Genomic DNA, 12,747 nt, shown 5'->3' with positions numbered 1-12,747 from the left:
GATTGTGCATGCTTATATGAAGCACATGTGTACAGCATTACTCAGCTTTAGTTACACAACATGTACCACCTTCTTTTGCAAAAAGCATATCTAAATCAAGTTGCTTTGAACCACCATTACACAAATCACAAACATTTCTTGAATAATTGTAGGTAATGGGCCTGTATTATTAATAGCCAGACAGTCTACCGAAGCAGATAACCTTTTAATCTTTCAAAGCCACACCAACAAAACAAATCAACACACCAAACACATCGAAAATAGTCTGATGCATTCCACTTTTCACTATTTCATAGTTCAGTTCACTCATTTCATTGAACCTATTGGCATGGTATATCTTAGAGAACACCAAAACTAAATAACAAGGACATTTCCAGTTACTTGGAACATAATGTGATAAATACCTCCCAATATAGGGTCTTGACCAAATATTACAAGTCTAGCAACTATGGCCCTCATTATGACTTTGGCGGTCTTTCACAGAGACCGCCGAAGCTGCGGGCACCAGAAGACGGCCAGTGCTGGAGCTCTTCTGACCACCGTATTATGAATGCCACCGGATATCTGCACCGGCAGCGGTCAGATATTTGACAGCATTCATCACGGCGGTCAGCAGCGCTTACACGGTTCCACCACCAGAACCGCCATGCCGGAAAATGACCCCCCACCGAATTACAACCAGTAATTCTGTGTGGTGGACTTCTGGTGGCGTGGCGGTACCGGTGGTGGGAGCACCGGTCCCGTCCCCTAATGGAGGAACACCTCGTTGGATGAGGTAAATGCCGTTTGCAAGGGGTGTGTGTGAGTGTGTGTATGCGTGTCATGAATGGGAGGACAGAGGGGGAGCGTCTTTGCATGCGTGCATGTGTGTCTGTGTGTGAATGTGGTGATGGTGATGCATGTGTGTATGCATGTGGACGGGGGTGAGTGTGTGCACATGGGTGAATGTGTAAGGGGTAAGGCGGGGTGTGAGTGAGTGCGTGCAGGTGCATGTATCTATGTAGTTGAAGGGAGGGGGTGGGGATGGAGTGTGTATGCGTGTGTGTGTGGTGTTTATGGGTATGGGTATGTATGCATGTCTGTGGGGGTGAATGTTGTGAGTGCGTGTGTGAGTGTGTGTGATTGTGTGTCTTGGTGCATGTGTGCATGTGCGCGGAGGTGTTTGGGGGGTATCCCAGTGACAGGAATGCAACTTCCTGTTGTCAGGATACCTTACCGCCAGCATTTTGTGGCTCTGAAACCGCCAAGAAAATGCTGCCATTGTCCCAAGTCGGAATGACTTTGGCAGTCATCTGACTCCCACCTGGCTGCAGGTGGAAACCTCCAGCCCGGTGGGCTGCGATAAAGCGGCCGGACAGGCGAGAATGTGGTGGATTGGCATTGGTAATATAACTGCTGTAGTAATATTGCAGTCTGCACCACTGGTCCTGCTGCGGTGGGACCGCCCCCGCAGCCCTGGCAGTCCACAGACTGCCAGGGTCATAATGAGGGCCTCTGTAATTATAACAACATGCATTAATTATAGCTGAAATACCCCAACTATCACGTCTCCTTCACATCATGCACACAACTCTTGTCTTCTCTTTTAAAAGTCTAGGATGTATCTGAGATGTTAATCATGGTTTCATCTTTCAAATTAAACTCCATTTCTTAAACAACACTCACATTAAATGGCACCCATCTTTCATTATACTTTCTAGCAAGATTATACTCTACATCTACTTCATATTCCACTTGAAAATCCCAATTCATGAGTATACTGAAATATATTATACACAACAGTTCAAAGGAAAGAGGAAGCTGTACATATGTGACACTTTCTCAAACAGAAGTTGGAAGATGTCTGTAAATATAACATATAGAACCATTCAGAATCTCCTTCTAAGCAAATTAGCATAGCATTTTCTCCATAACTTCCATTAAGCCTGACTCCATGATCTAACCTATTATCTTCAGAAATACTATTAGTCTGTGTATAATTTATATGATTTGACACACATCCAACAGGAGAATATTGACTCGGTACAATTCCTGTTAGTATTATCTAAGCAAATTATTAGCCATCTTCTTTCTGTTAAAACACTGTCTCTCAAAAATCTAAGGGCCTGCTTATGAGGCTGACCGTCTGAAGACTGCCAGCCTTGCAGTGGCTGTCGGACTGCTGCGGCTGTGCCAATCCAACTACCACATTATGAGGTTGGTGGGTAGATCCGCCATCCCTGCCAGGATCTCAGATCCCAACGGGCTTACGGCAGTGCACGTTGTAATCAGCAAGGGTGGAACCTTGCTGCTTACAACCTTGTTCTCCGTCAGCCTTTTCATGGCAGTTCAACTGCCATGAAAAGGCTGGCTGAGAAGAAGTGCACTGGGTGACAGGGGGCCCTGCATTGCCCGTGCCCATGGTATTGGCAGTGCAGGGGTCCCCCTGCACAGCACCCTCAAAATGCACACTGTCTGCTGTGCAGACAGCAGAAAGTGCACATTTCGAGGGTGCTGGTGCCACCTGCGTGCTGCAGCGCTGATGAGCTGGCAACAATGCTGCTGCACCTTTCCCTCTGGGCTGACCAGCGAAACAAAGCAGCCCAGTGGGAAAGTCTTAATGGGGCTGTTGAGGAGGTCGCAAGCACAGCATCGACAATCCCGCTGGCAGTTTGGTGGATGGGGGTTTCAGTCCACCATGCTCCTAGTCAGCCCCTGGTTCAGTAAGTCTCAAGCAAAAATGCAAAACTAAAAAAATTCTCCCAAAATATTAAATATTACATTGCAGGCATTAACAAAATTAATCCTTTAAGCAACAGATGTTGGCAAGATCTTCATGCAGTCAAGCATGTATTCTTCTTCAACAGTCTGTTAATATTTCAAGGCATTCATTTTTGCACTTCAGTTTTGCTTCCCTGCTGCCTGAGTGAGTGACTGGAGCTGCATCTTGAAACCAGGACCACCACAGAGACTCCAAGGGCTAGTTTGCTGGCCTTCTGACCAGAGCCTCAAGGACAGCAGGCTCCAATCACCTTGAACCCTGCACCTGGACTCTGTCTGCTGTAAGTCTTACCCTCCTATGTAGTGCCACCATAGTCCCAGACCCTTGGAAGTGGGCCTGAACGTACTCTTCTAGCACAGCTCTGGTCCCAGCATAACTGATGCAGTGCAACAAATCATTTCACATATCTCTGCATTGGAAGCACTGTGTGACAATCTCTGGTGCAGAATTTCCTGTCGCAGTCCACAGCCTCATCAGAACCACCACTGTGTGACATATCCTGAACACAGGCCTTCACATCGCAAGCCCCTCCTCATTGGTATCCTTGATGACAATGAAGGACTCCGCAATTGCGAGGCCTGCAACTTCTTCAGAATCTGATAGTGTGAGATGCATCCAGTTCACTACCGTTGTCATAATTTGGCGGTCCTGCACGCCACGCTGTCTGCAGTCTGGCCCCACTGCCAGCATGGCGGGGCAGGACTGCCAGGGTCATAATGAACTCCTTAGTGTTCTTAGGCACTATTTTTACTTAAAATGTTAAAATTGCATCTCTGATAGTACTTATTAGATTTTTGGCATTTTAGTGTCAAGTGAATCATACATTTTACTCTATTGAGGTGGATTGAGGCAGATTCTCTTAATTGAGGCGGATTCTCACACTCCTCACTTCAGTCAGCAAATGATCCATGAATTAATCTTCTCCACCACAATTACTCCTTTTCTAACTACCTCAGATTTACTCTGATTCCAACTACTTCATTTTAATTTTTCTTTTCCTTTATTTCTTGCATGAATTAGTAGCAATTGCAGGAAACACACCCACATTTTTTAAAACTTTCTTGTGCACTCCCTTTTCTGTAAAGACAATCTCCCTTCCAACCTATTATCCTCAGTTATCAATTTGACCTTTAAGCATTTTTTGATATTTCTTCTCATTGAACATGTAGTCCCATTCATTCAATTCCTCAATCTGCTCAGGTTTTGGTTTTATCTCAAATCAAATCAAAACAGCTCTTCTGAGTGAGTATCGTCATATATCCTGATCATTGCATTCAACACTATTCCTCTCACATTCACACCTCTTTCTTGCAAATAGACAAAAACACAGTAACACCTAGAGATTAACAAATGTAATCACACTCTAAAATAAAAATCTATAAAACTATAATTCATTAGAAGCAAGGACGATGTAATAAGACACAATGATCTGTCATTAAAACATACACATCAATTAGGGCATTTCACTAGACATCCTCCAGTCACCATGGATAACATGTAGGTGTTCCCAGAGCCTATAGATTGTGAATACACATTTTCTCATTAACAAGCTTTGAAGGAATTCTTGTACAGGGAGTGCAGAATTATTAGGCAAGTTGTATTTTTGAGGATTAATTTTATTATTGAACAACAACCATGTTCTCAATGAACCCAAAAAACTCATTAATATCAAAGCTGAATATTTTTGGAAGTAGTTTTTAGTTTGTTTTTAGTTTTAGCTATAGGGATATCTGTGTGTGCAGGTGACTATTACTGTGCATAATTATTAGGCAACTTAACAAAAAACAAATATATACCCATTTCAATTATTTATTATTACCAGTGAAACCAATATAACATCTCAACATTCACAAATATACATTTCTGACATTCAAAAACAAAACAAAAACAAATCAGTGACCAATATAGCCACCTTTCTTTGCAAGGACACTCAAAAGCCTGCCATCCATGGATTCTGTCAGTGTTTTGATCTGTTCACCATCAACATTGCGTGCAGCAGCAACCACAGCCTCCCAGACACTGTTCAGAGAGGTGTACTGTTTTCCCTCCTTGTAAATCTCACATTTGATGATGGACCACAGGTTCTCAATGGGGTTCAGATCAGGTGAACAAGGAGGCCATGTCATTAGATTTCCTTCTTTTATACCCTTTCTTGCCAGCCACGCTGTGGAGTACTTGGACGCGTGTGATGGAGCATTGTCCTGCATGATAATCATGTTTTTCTTGAAGGATGCAGACTTCTTCCTGTACCACTGCTTGAAGAAGGTGTCTTCCAGGAACTGGCAGTAGGACTGGGAGTTGAGCTTGACTCCATCCTCAACCCGAAAAGGCCCCACAAGCTCATCTTTGATGATACCAGCCCAAACCAGTACTCCACCTCCACCTTGCTGGCGTCTGAGTCGGACTGGAGCTCTCTGCCCTTTACCAATCCAGCCACAGGCCCATCCATCTGGCCCATCAAGACTCACTCTCATTTCATCAGTCCATAAAACCTTAGAAAAATCAGTCTTGAGATATTTCTTGGCCCAGTCTTGACGTTTCAGCTTGTGTGTCTTTTTCAGTGGTGGTCGTCTTTCAGCCTTTCTTACCTTGGCCATGTCTCTGAGTATTGCACACCTTGTGCTTTTGGGCACTCCAGTGATGTTGCAGCTCTGAAATATGGCCAAACTGGTGGCAAGTGGCATCGTAGCAGCTGCACGCTTGACTTTTCTCAGTTCATGGGCAGTTATTTTGCGCCTTGGTTTTTCCACACGCTTCTTGCGACCCTGTTGACTATTTTGAATGAAACGCTTGATTGTTCGATGATCACGCTTCAGAAGCTTTGCAATTTTAAGAGTGCTGCATCCCTCTGCAAGATATCTCACTATTTTTGATTTTTCTGAGCCTGTCAAGTCCTTCTTTTGACCCATTTTGCCAAAGGAAAGGAAGTTGCCTAATAATTATGCACACCTGATATAGGGTGTTGATGTCATTAGACCACACCCCTTCTCATTACAGAGATGCACATCACCTAATATGCTTAATTGGTAGTAGGCTTTCGAGCCTATACAGCTTGGAGTAAGACAACATGCATAAAGAGGATGATGTGGTCAAAATACTCATTTGCCTAATAATTCTGCACTCCCTGTATATATTGTTGTATATATGACACTTTCATCAGGACTACCACATATGCAAAGCTTCCATATTGAAAATGAAGAGAAATTGCAAGTACATCCACAAAAGAAATGTTTTTTAAAGAATAAAACATAAATTATGTCCCAACATAACTTCAATTAATATCAAAATACCAAGAATACATATCACGGTGATATATATTAATTTCCATCTTCTAAAGTATTTCCAGTAAATGGCTAAAATATTTTTTCTTGTCCAAAGTATTATATTATTCATGTCTATCCATATATGTGTCAATATTCAACATTCAGTACATATCAAACTTATAAAACACTTTGAGATCTTGTTAATAAAACAACATATGACGAAAACCATATATATATGAACATTCTTCAGTTGTACCAGTGTAATCATTTCTGTACTATATCACACAAGCATACATAAAAACGTATGCACCTTAGTATACAAATTTGACTACCATTCATTACAATCATGTATAGTGCATATAAACATTCTCCCCTTACCGCATCTAATCCAACAGTTGATTCCATGAATACAGGTGGTTAAAAACCTAAATCTCCTCTTATGGATCACAATGGAACTCTCCATAATCCACTATCCTCAACTCCTCGATAAAGAACTAAAAAACATTACAATAGACCCTTTACAATTTCAATGCTGCCTTTACCCTCAAATTATAGAACAAGCAACATACAATATATTTCTTTCTCTCACCTCTCTTTTAATGTAACTCTACACTTGGAGAAAAAGTTTATCAAGGGGTTTGTTTTCTAAATATATCTATTTGGTCATGTGTTGTGGGATAAATGTAGTAGCTCTGTCAAAACAAAGGACCCCAGTCAAATATTCATCTATCACGAGTCCTAATACTTTTCAAATTTAAAAATTAACACATTACCTCAAAATCGGTCACTGTTTTTTCATCTACAATTGCAATGGACCATGGACAAGGGACTATCCTGGGAAAAATTGCTCATATGTCATCTTCACATTCACCACTGCATATTTTCAAGGTCATCACCATGGGCTACCTAAAGTAGTAAAAACAATAGGAAAAATTATTTAACAGCACCCCTTCCTCAAACTATAAGAATGGCCTCCGCTCACTTTGATCTGAACTTGCATGGTCCGTGACATCACAACACCCAAATGCGTGTAGTACGGGCTACAGTTTATAGGCATCTATTTAGCACCTAGATTGATGAATTAACACAAAAATGGCCACTACGATTTTGATGATGTTTATTTAGTGCATCAACCTAGTGCACTTGTGTCTGTCAGGTTGCACATACTTGCTGTTCCTCTCTCCAAAATCCAACCTTACACGGGTCATCTCTCAACACTATCTTAAAATGGTTTCAAACTGCATTGGTGATAATAAAAACTTCTGCGCCATCTTAAAATAGTATCAAGCCACATAGCAGTGATGATAAAAATGTCAAATTCAATACTTATTTTTAAACAATGGCTTTCTTGTAGTCAAACTACTTAAAAAAATACTCTAAACCTTACCAAACTATTATTAACTGATATAACAGAACCAATCTCCCAGATACTATTGCACCCTCATGGCCGCCATTTTAGAATTTGACAAAAATACCTTGTCTATATTGTCTTATTGTATAGCATAATCTCAGATAAGTAGGAAGTCTGTAGGTTAGAATAGTGGGAGTCCATCATTATTCCACACTTCCCTACTATTATGTCCTGGACATAAAAAGAAACTGTTAATTAACATAACCATCTCTTTTCCTTGTTTTCCATTTAAAAATAAACCGCTGAATATCCAGTTCGTTCTGACCTTTTTCAAGAAAATGCTCTACCCAATGAGCTTTGATGTTCTTGTTGCTAACCACTGAGTTCTGCTCATTGACCCTAATGGGTACTTCACAGCTTTTTTTCACAACATACCCTTTGTCACAAAAGGACATTATTGACGATACCATATTTTTACTGATGCAGTTAGTGAAAATTTTATCTCATGAGTCACTCCTTGAAAGAAACCTTAGGGCCCCATTACGAGGATGGCAGTCTTCAGATTGCAAGCCCTGCAGTGGCGGTTAGGACCGCTGCTGCTGTGGCGGTCTGACCGCCACATAAAGAACCTGGCAGTCATACTGCCAGTGTTCCTCCAGCACCATCGGGCTACATGATCCCGACGACCTGTCAGTGGTGGAGATCGTAAAGGTTGGTGGAGAACAGAAGCAAGAGGCCCCAGGGGAACCCTTGCACTGCCCATGCAGTTGCCACAGCGGGCTACAACATTACCGCTGGCTCGATTATGAGCCTGAGACAATGCTGTAGCCTTTTTCCTGCTAGGCTGAAGGGCAGAAACTGAGGTTTCTGGCCACCGGCCTAGCAGGCAACTTCTAATAGCTGCGGTGTGGTGGTCACCACTAAGGCAGGGCCACCCTGTCCGGAGTTTGGCAGACGGGCTTTTCCATTCGCCAAACTCAAAATGAGGTCCAAAGTGTCTCTTATGCATTGATGGTATACAGTGCACCCCTCACATCTATAATTCCAAACTACCCTTTTGTGAGTTACATCCACAATAGCCCATGGTTTCTATTCACTATATGTATGAACCAATTTATTTCTGAAATTCCTATTTCTTTGAAAGGCAAAGAGGGGGATTTGCATTTTCCCTGGTTGTGTACTGTTTAAAATATTTCAATTTCTAATAATGACATTGTCACCCTATTTCTAACTCCTGAAAAGTTACTTACAAAACCTGCCCTACCAGTTTTATCTTCTCTCCTATTATTCATGAACATACTCTCTATTATAATAATTAGCCATTTTGAAGGAGTGCCTAATCAATTTTATGGGATAACTCCTTTCCTGTAATTTACTATTTAGAATTTCTGAATGCATATTATAATCATCCATAGTGGTACAGTTACTTCAAAGACAAAGAAAGTGCACAAAAGGTATGTTCTCATTATGACTGTCAGGTTGATAGCTCGAGATATGCAGCGAAGTATTCTTATCTGTGGATTTCCTAAAAGGCTCGACTTCAAGGTAGCCCAAGATGCCCTTAATAGATATATTTAGAACATTGCACTTAAAATTACTTTTAGTAACAGTGAATCTCAAATGCATGTCATTCATCTAGTTATTCATCTAATTATTCTTCTTATTTTCCCCATGTAAAAGGAAGTGCCATCAAACAAACGGGACCAATGATTTACATTTTCAAAAAAAGGGCAACCTCATTACATACTTGCTTCCCCTCAACCAAACTTACAGAGAGACATGCCATTGCTAAGGGGCTCCAACAAAGATTTAAGACAACACACAATAGGATTGAGTGCTGGATCTTTCATATTTTATAGACCATGGTTAATTCATATATTGATGCAATCCCAGGGTCTTCTTGTTTAACCCCTTCTGTGCCCAGGACGTAATGGTTACGTCCTGAGGCACAGTGCTGCTGTGCCCAGGACGTAACCATTACGTCCTGTGCACAGAGCCCAGAGGGAGCGCTCTCGCTCCCTCTGTGGGGTTCCCCCCCACCCCCCCAAGTCAGGGATGGAAGGGGAAGCCCTTCCCCTCCCACCCCCGACCCCCCCAACCCCCCCTGTGACGTCAGCGCGCGCGCTGATTAGTCACAGGGTCTCCCCCATCGCGCTGGAAGCAGAGCTTCCAGCGCGATTGAAAAAGAAATGCTTTTGCATTTCTTTTTCAATCCCATGGGGGAGGCCCCGAGAGGCTTCAAAGGGAAGGAAATGTATTTCCTTCCCTTTGAAGTCTCTCACAGGTTTCAAAAGCAGGATTGCTTGCAATCCGGCTTTTGAAACCCCACTAGACACCAGGGATTTTTTTTTTCATTCTTGAAATTGGCAAAAGGGAGCGACCCCTTGGGCAAGGGTCGCTCCCAGGGGGGCATTTTTTTAGGAAGGCCTTTTCTGCCCCCCCTGGGGGCAGATTGGCCTATTATTAGGCCGATCTGCCCCCAGGGGGGGCAGAAACCTCTAGGCACCAGGGACCATTTTTTTTTTTTTCTTTTTTTTTGTGATGAATTCTTTTTTTTTAGGTGGGGAGCGATCCCTTAGGCAAGGGTCGCTCCCCTACGGGGCAATATATATTTAGGCCATTTCTGCCCCCCTTGGGGGCAGATTGGCCTATTTTGATAAGGCCAATCTGCCCCCAAGGGGGGCAGAAACCATTAGACACCAGGGAGTTTTTTTTTGCGCGCGAATGTCACGCAACAAAGCGACCCCTTTGGCAAGGGTCGCTCCCAGGGGGGGCAATTTTTTGGGAAGGCCATTTCTGCCCCCCCCTGGGGGCAGATCGGCCTATTATTAGGCCGATCTGCCCCCAGGGGGGGAAGAAACCTCTAGGCGCCAGGGCAAATTTTTATTTGTGTTTTTTTTTTTGTTCTTTTTTTTTTTTTTGAGATGGGGAGCGACCCATCAGGCAAGGGTCGCTCCCCTGGGGGGGGGGCAAATTGTATTTAGACCATTTCTGCCCCTCTGGGGGCAGATTGGCCAATTTTAGGTCAATCTGCCCCCAAGGGGGCAGAAACCACTAGGCACCGGGGATTTGTTTTTTGGCGCCAATGTCACGCAGGGGGAGCGACCCCGTAGGCAAGGGTCGCTCCCGGGGGGGGGGGTGGGGGTTGGGGGGGCAAATTTATTTTAGGCCATTTCTGCCCCCCCGGGGGACAGATCGGCCTATTATTAGGCCGAACTGCCCCCGGGGGGGGGGCAGAACACTCTAGGCGCCAGGGCAATTTTTTTTTTGTGTTTTTTTTTTTTTTGTTGTTTCTTTTTTTAGAGATGGGGAGCGACCCATCAGGCAAGGGTCGCTCCCCTGGGGGGGCAAATTGTATTTAGACCATTTCTGCCCCCCTGGGGGCAGATTGGCCAATTTTAGGTCAATCTGCCCCCAAGGGGGCAGAAACCACTAGGCACCGGGGATTTGTTTTTTGGCGCCAATGTCACGCAGGGGGAGCGACCCCGTAGGCAAGGGTCGCTCCGGGGGGGGGGTGGGGGTTGGGGGGGCAAATTTATTTTAGGCCATTTCTGCCCCCCCGGGGGACAGATCGGCCTATTATTAGGCCGAACTGCCCCCGGGGGGGGGGCAGAACACTCTAGGCGCCAGGGCAATTTTTTTTTTTGTGTTTTTTTTTGTTGTTGTTTCTTTTTTTAGAGATGGGGAGCGACCCATCAGGCAAGGGTCGCTCCCCTGGAGGGGCAAATTGTATTTAGACCATTTCTGCCCCCCTGGGGGCAGATTGGCCAATTTTAGGTCAATCTGCCCCCAAGGGGGCAGAAACCACTAGGCACCGGGGATTTGTTTTTTGGCGCCAATGTCACGCAGGGGGAGCGACCCCGTAGGCAAGGGTCGCTCCCGGGGGGGGGTGGGTGTTGGGGGGGCAAATTTATTTTAGGCCATTTCTGCCCCCCCGGGGGGCAGAAACCTCTAGGCGCCAGGGGAATTTATCTTTTTTTCTTTTTTTTTTTCTTTTTTTTTTTTTTTTAGAGATGGGGAGCGACCCATCAGGCAAAAGTCGCTCCCCTGGGGGACAAATTGTATTTAGGCCATTTCTGCCCCCCTTGGGGGCAGATTGGCTGAGTTTAGGTCAACCTGCCCCCAAGGGGGCAGAAACCACTAGGCACCGGGGATTTGTTTTTTGGCGCCAATGTCACGCAGGGGGAGCGACCCCGTAGGCAAGGGTTGCTCCCGGGGGGGGTGGGTGTTGGGGGGGCAAATTTATTTTAGGCCATTTCTGCCCCCCCGGGGGGCAGATCGGCCTATTATTAAGCCGATCTGCTCCCGGGGGGGGGGGGGGGCAGAAACCTCTAGGCGCCAGGGGAATTTTTCTTTTTTTTCTTTTTTCTTTTTTTTTTTTTTTTTTTTTTTAGAGATGGGGAGCGACCCATCAGGCAAAAGTCACTCCCCTGGGGGACAAATTGTATTTAGGCCATTTCTGCCCCCCTTGGGGGCAGATTGGCTGAGTTTAGGTCAACCTGCCCCCAAGGGGGCAGAAACCACTAGGCACCGGGGATTTGTTTTTTGGGGCCAATGTCACGCAGGGGGAGCGACCCCGTAGGCAAGGGTCGCTCCCGGCGGGGGAGGGTGGGGGTTGGGGGGGCAAATTTATTTTAGGGCATTTCTGCCCCCCCCCTGGGGCCGGCTGAGCTACAGGCCAAACACCACAGGTAGGCACCTTGCAAAAAACACCTCTGTTTTCTGTGAAAAAATATGTTGTGTCCACGTTGTGTTTTGGGCCATTTCCTTTTGTGGGCGCAAGGCCTACCCACAGAAGTGATGTACCATTTTTATCGAGAGACTTAGGGGAACGCTGGGTGGAAGGAAATTTGTGGCTCCTCTCAGATTCCAGAACTTTCTGTCACCGAAATGAGAGGAAAAAGTGTTTTTTGGGCCAAATTTGGAGGTTTGCAAAGGATTCTGGGTAACATAACCTGGTCAGAGCCCCGCAAGTCACCCCATCTTGGATTCCCCTGGGTTTCTAGTTTTAAAAAATGCACTGGTTTGCTAGGTTTCCTCAGGTGTCGGCTGAGCTACAGGCCAAAATCCACAGGTAGGCACTGCTTTTTATAAAAAAATGTGATGTGTCCACGTTGTGTTTTGGGCCCTTTCCTTTCGTGGGCGCTAGTCCTACCCACACAAGTGAGGTATAATTTTTATCGGGAGACTTGGGGGAACGCTGGGTAGAAGGAAATTTGTGGCTCCTCTCAGATTCCAGAACTTTCTGCAACAGAAATGTGAGGAACATGTGTTTTTTTAGCCAAATTTTGAGGTTTGCAAAGGATTCTGGGTAACAGAACCTGGTCCGAGCCACACAAGTCACCCCTCCTTGGATTCCCCTAGGTCTCTAG

Source organism: Pleurodeles waltl, chromosome 2_2, assembly GCF_031143425.1.
Source record: "Pleurodeles waltl isolate 20211129_DDA chromosome 2_2, aPleWal1.hap1.20221129, whole genome shotgun sequence".
Taxonomy (NCBI): Eukaryota; Metazoa; Chordata; class Amphibia; order Caudata; family Salamandridae; genus Pleurodeles; species Pleurodeles waltl.
Note: the sequence above shows the minus strand (reverse complement) of the source record.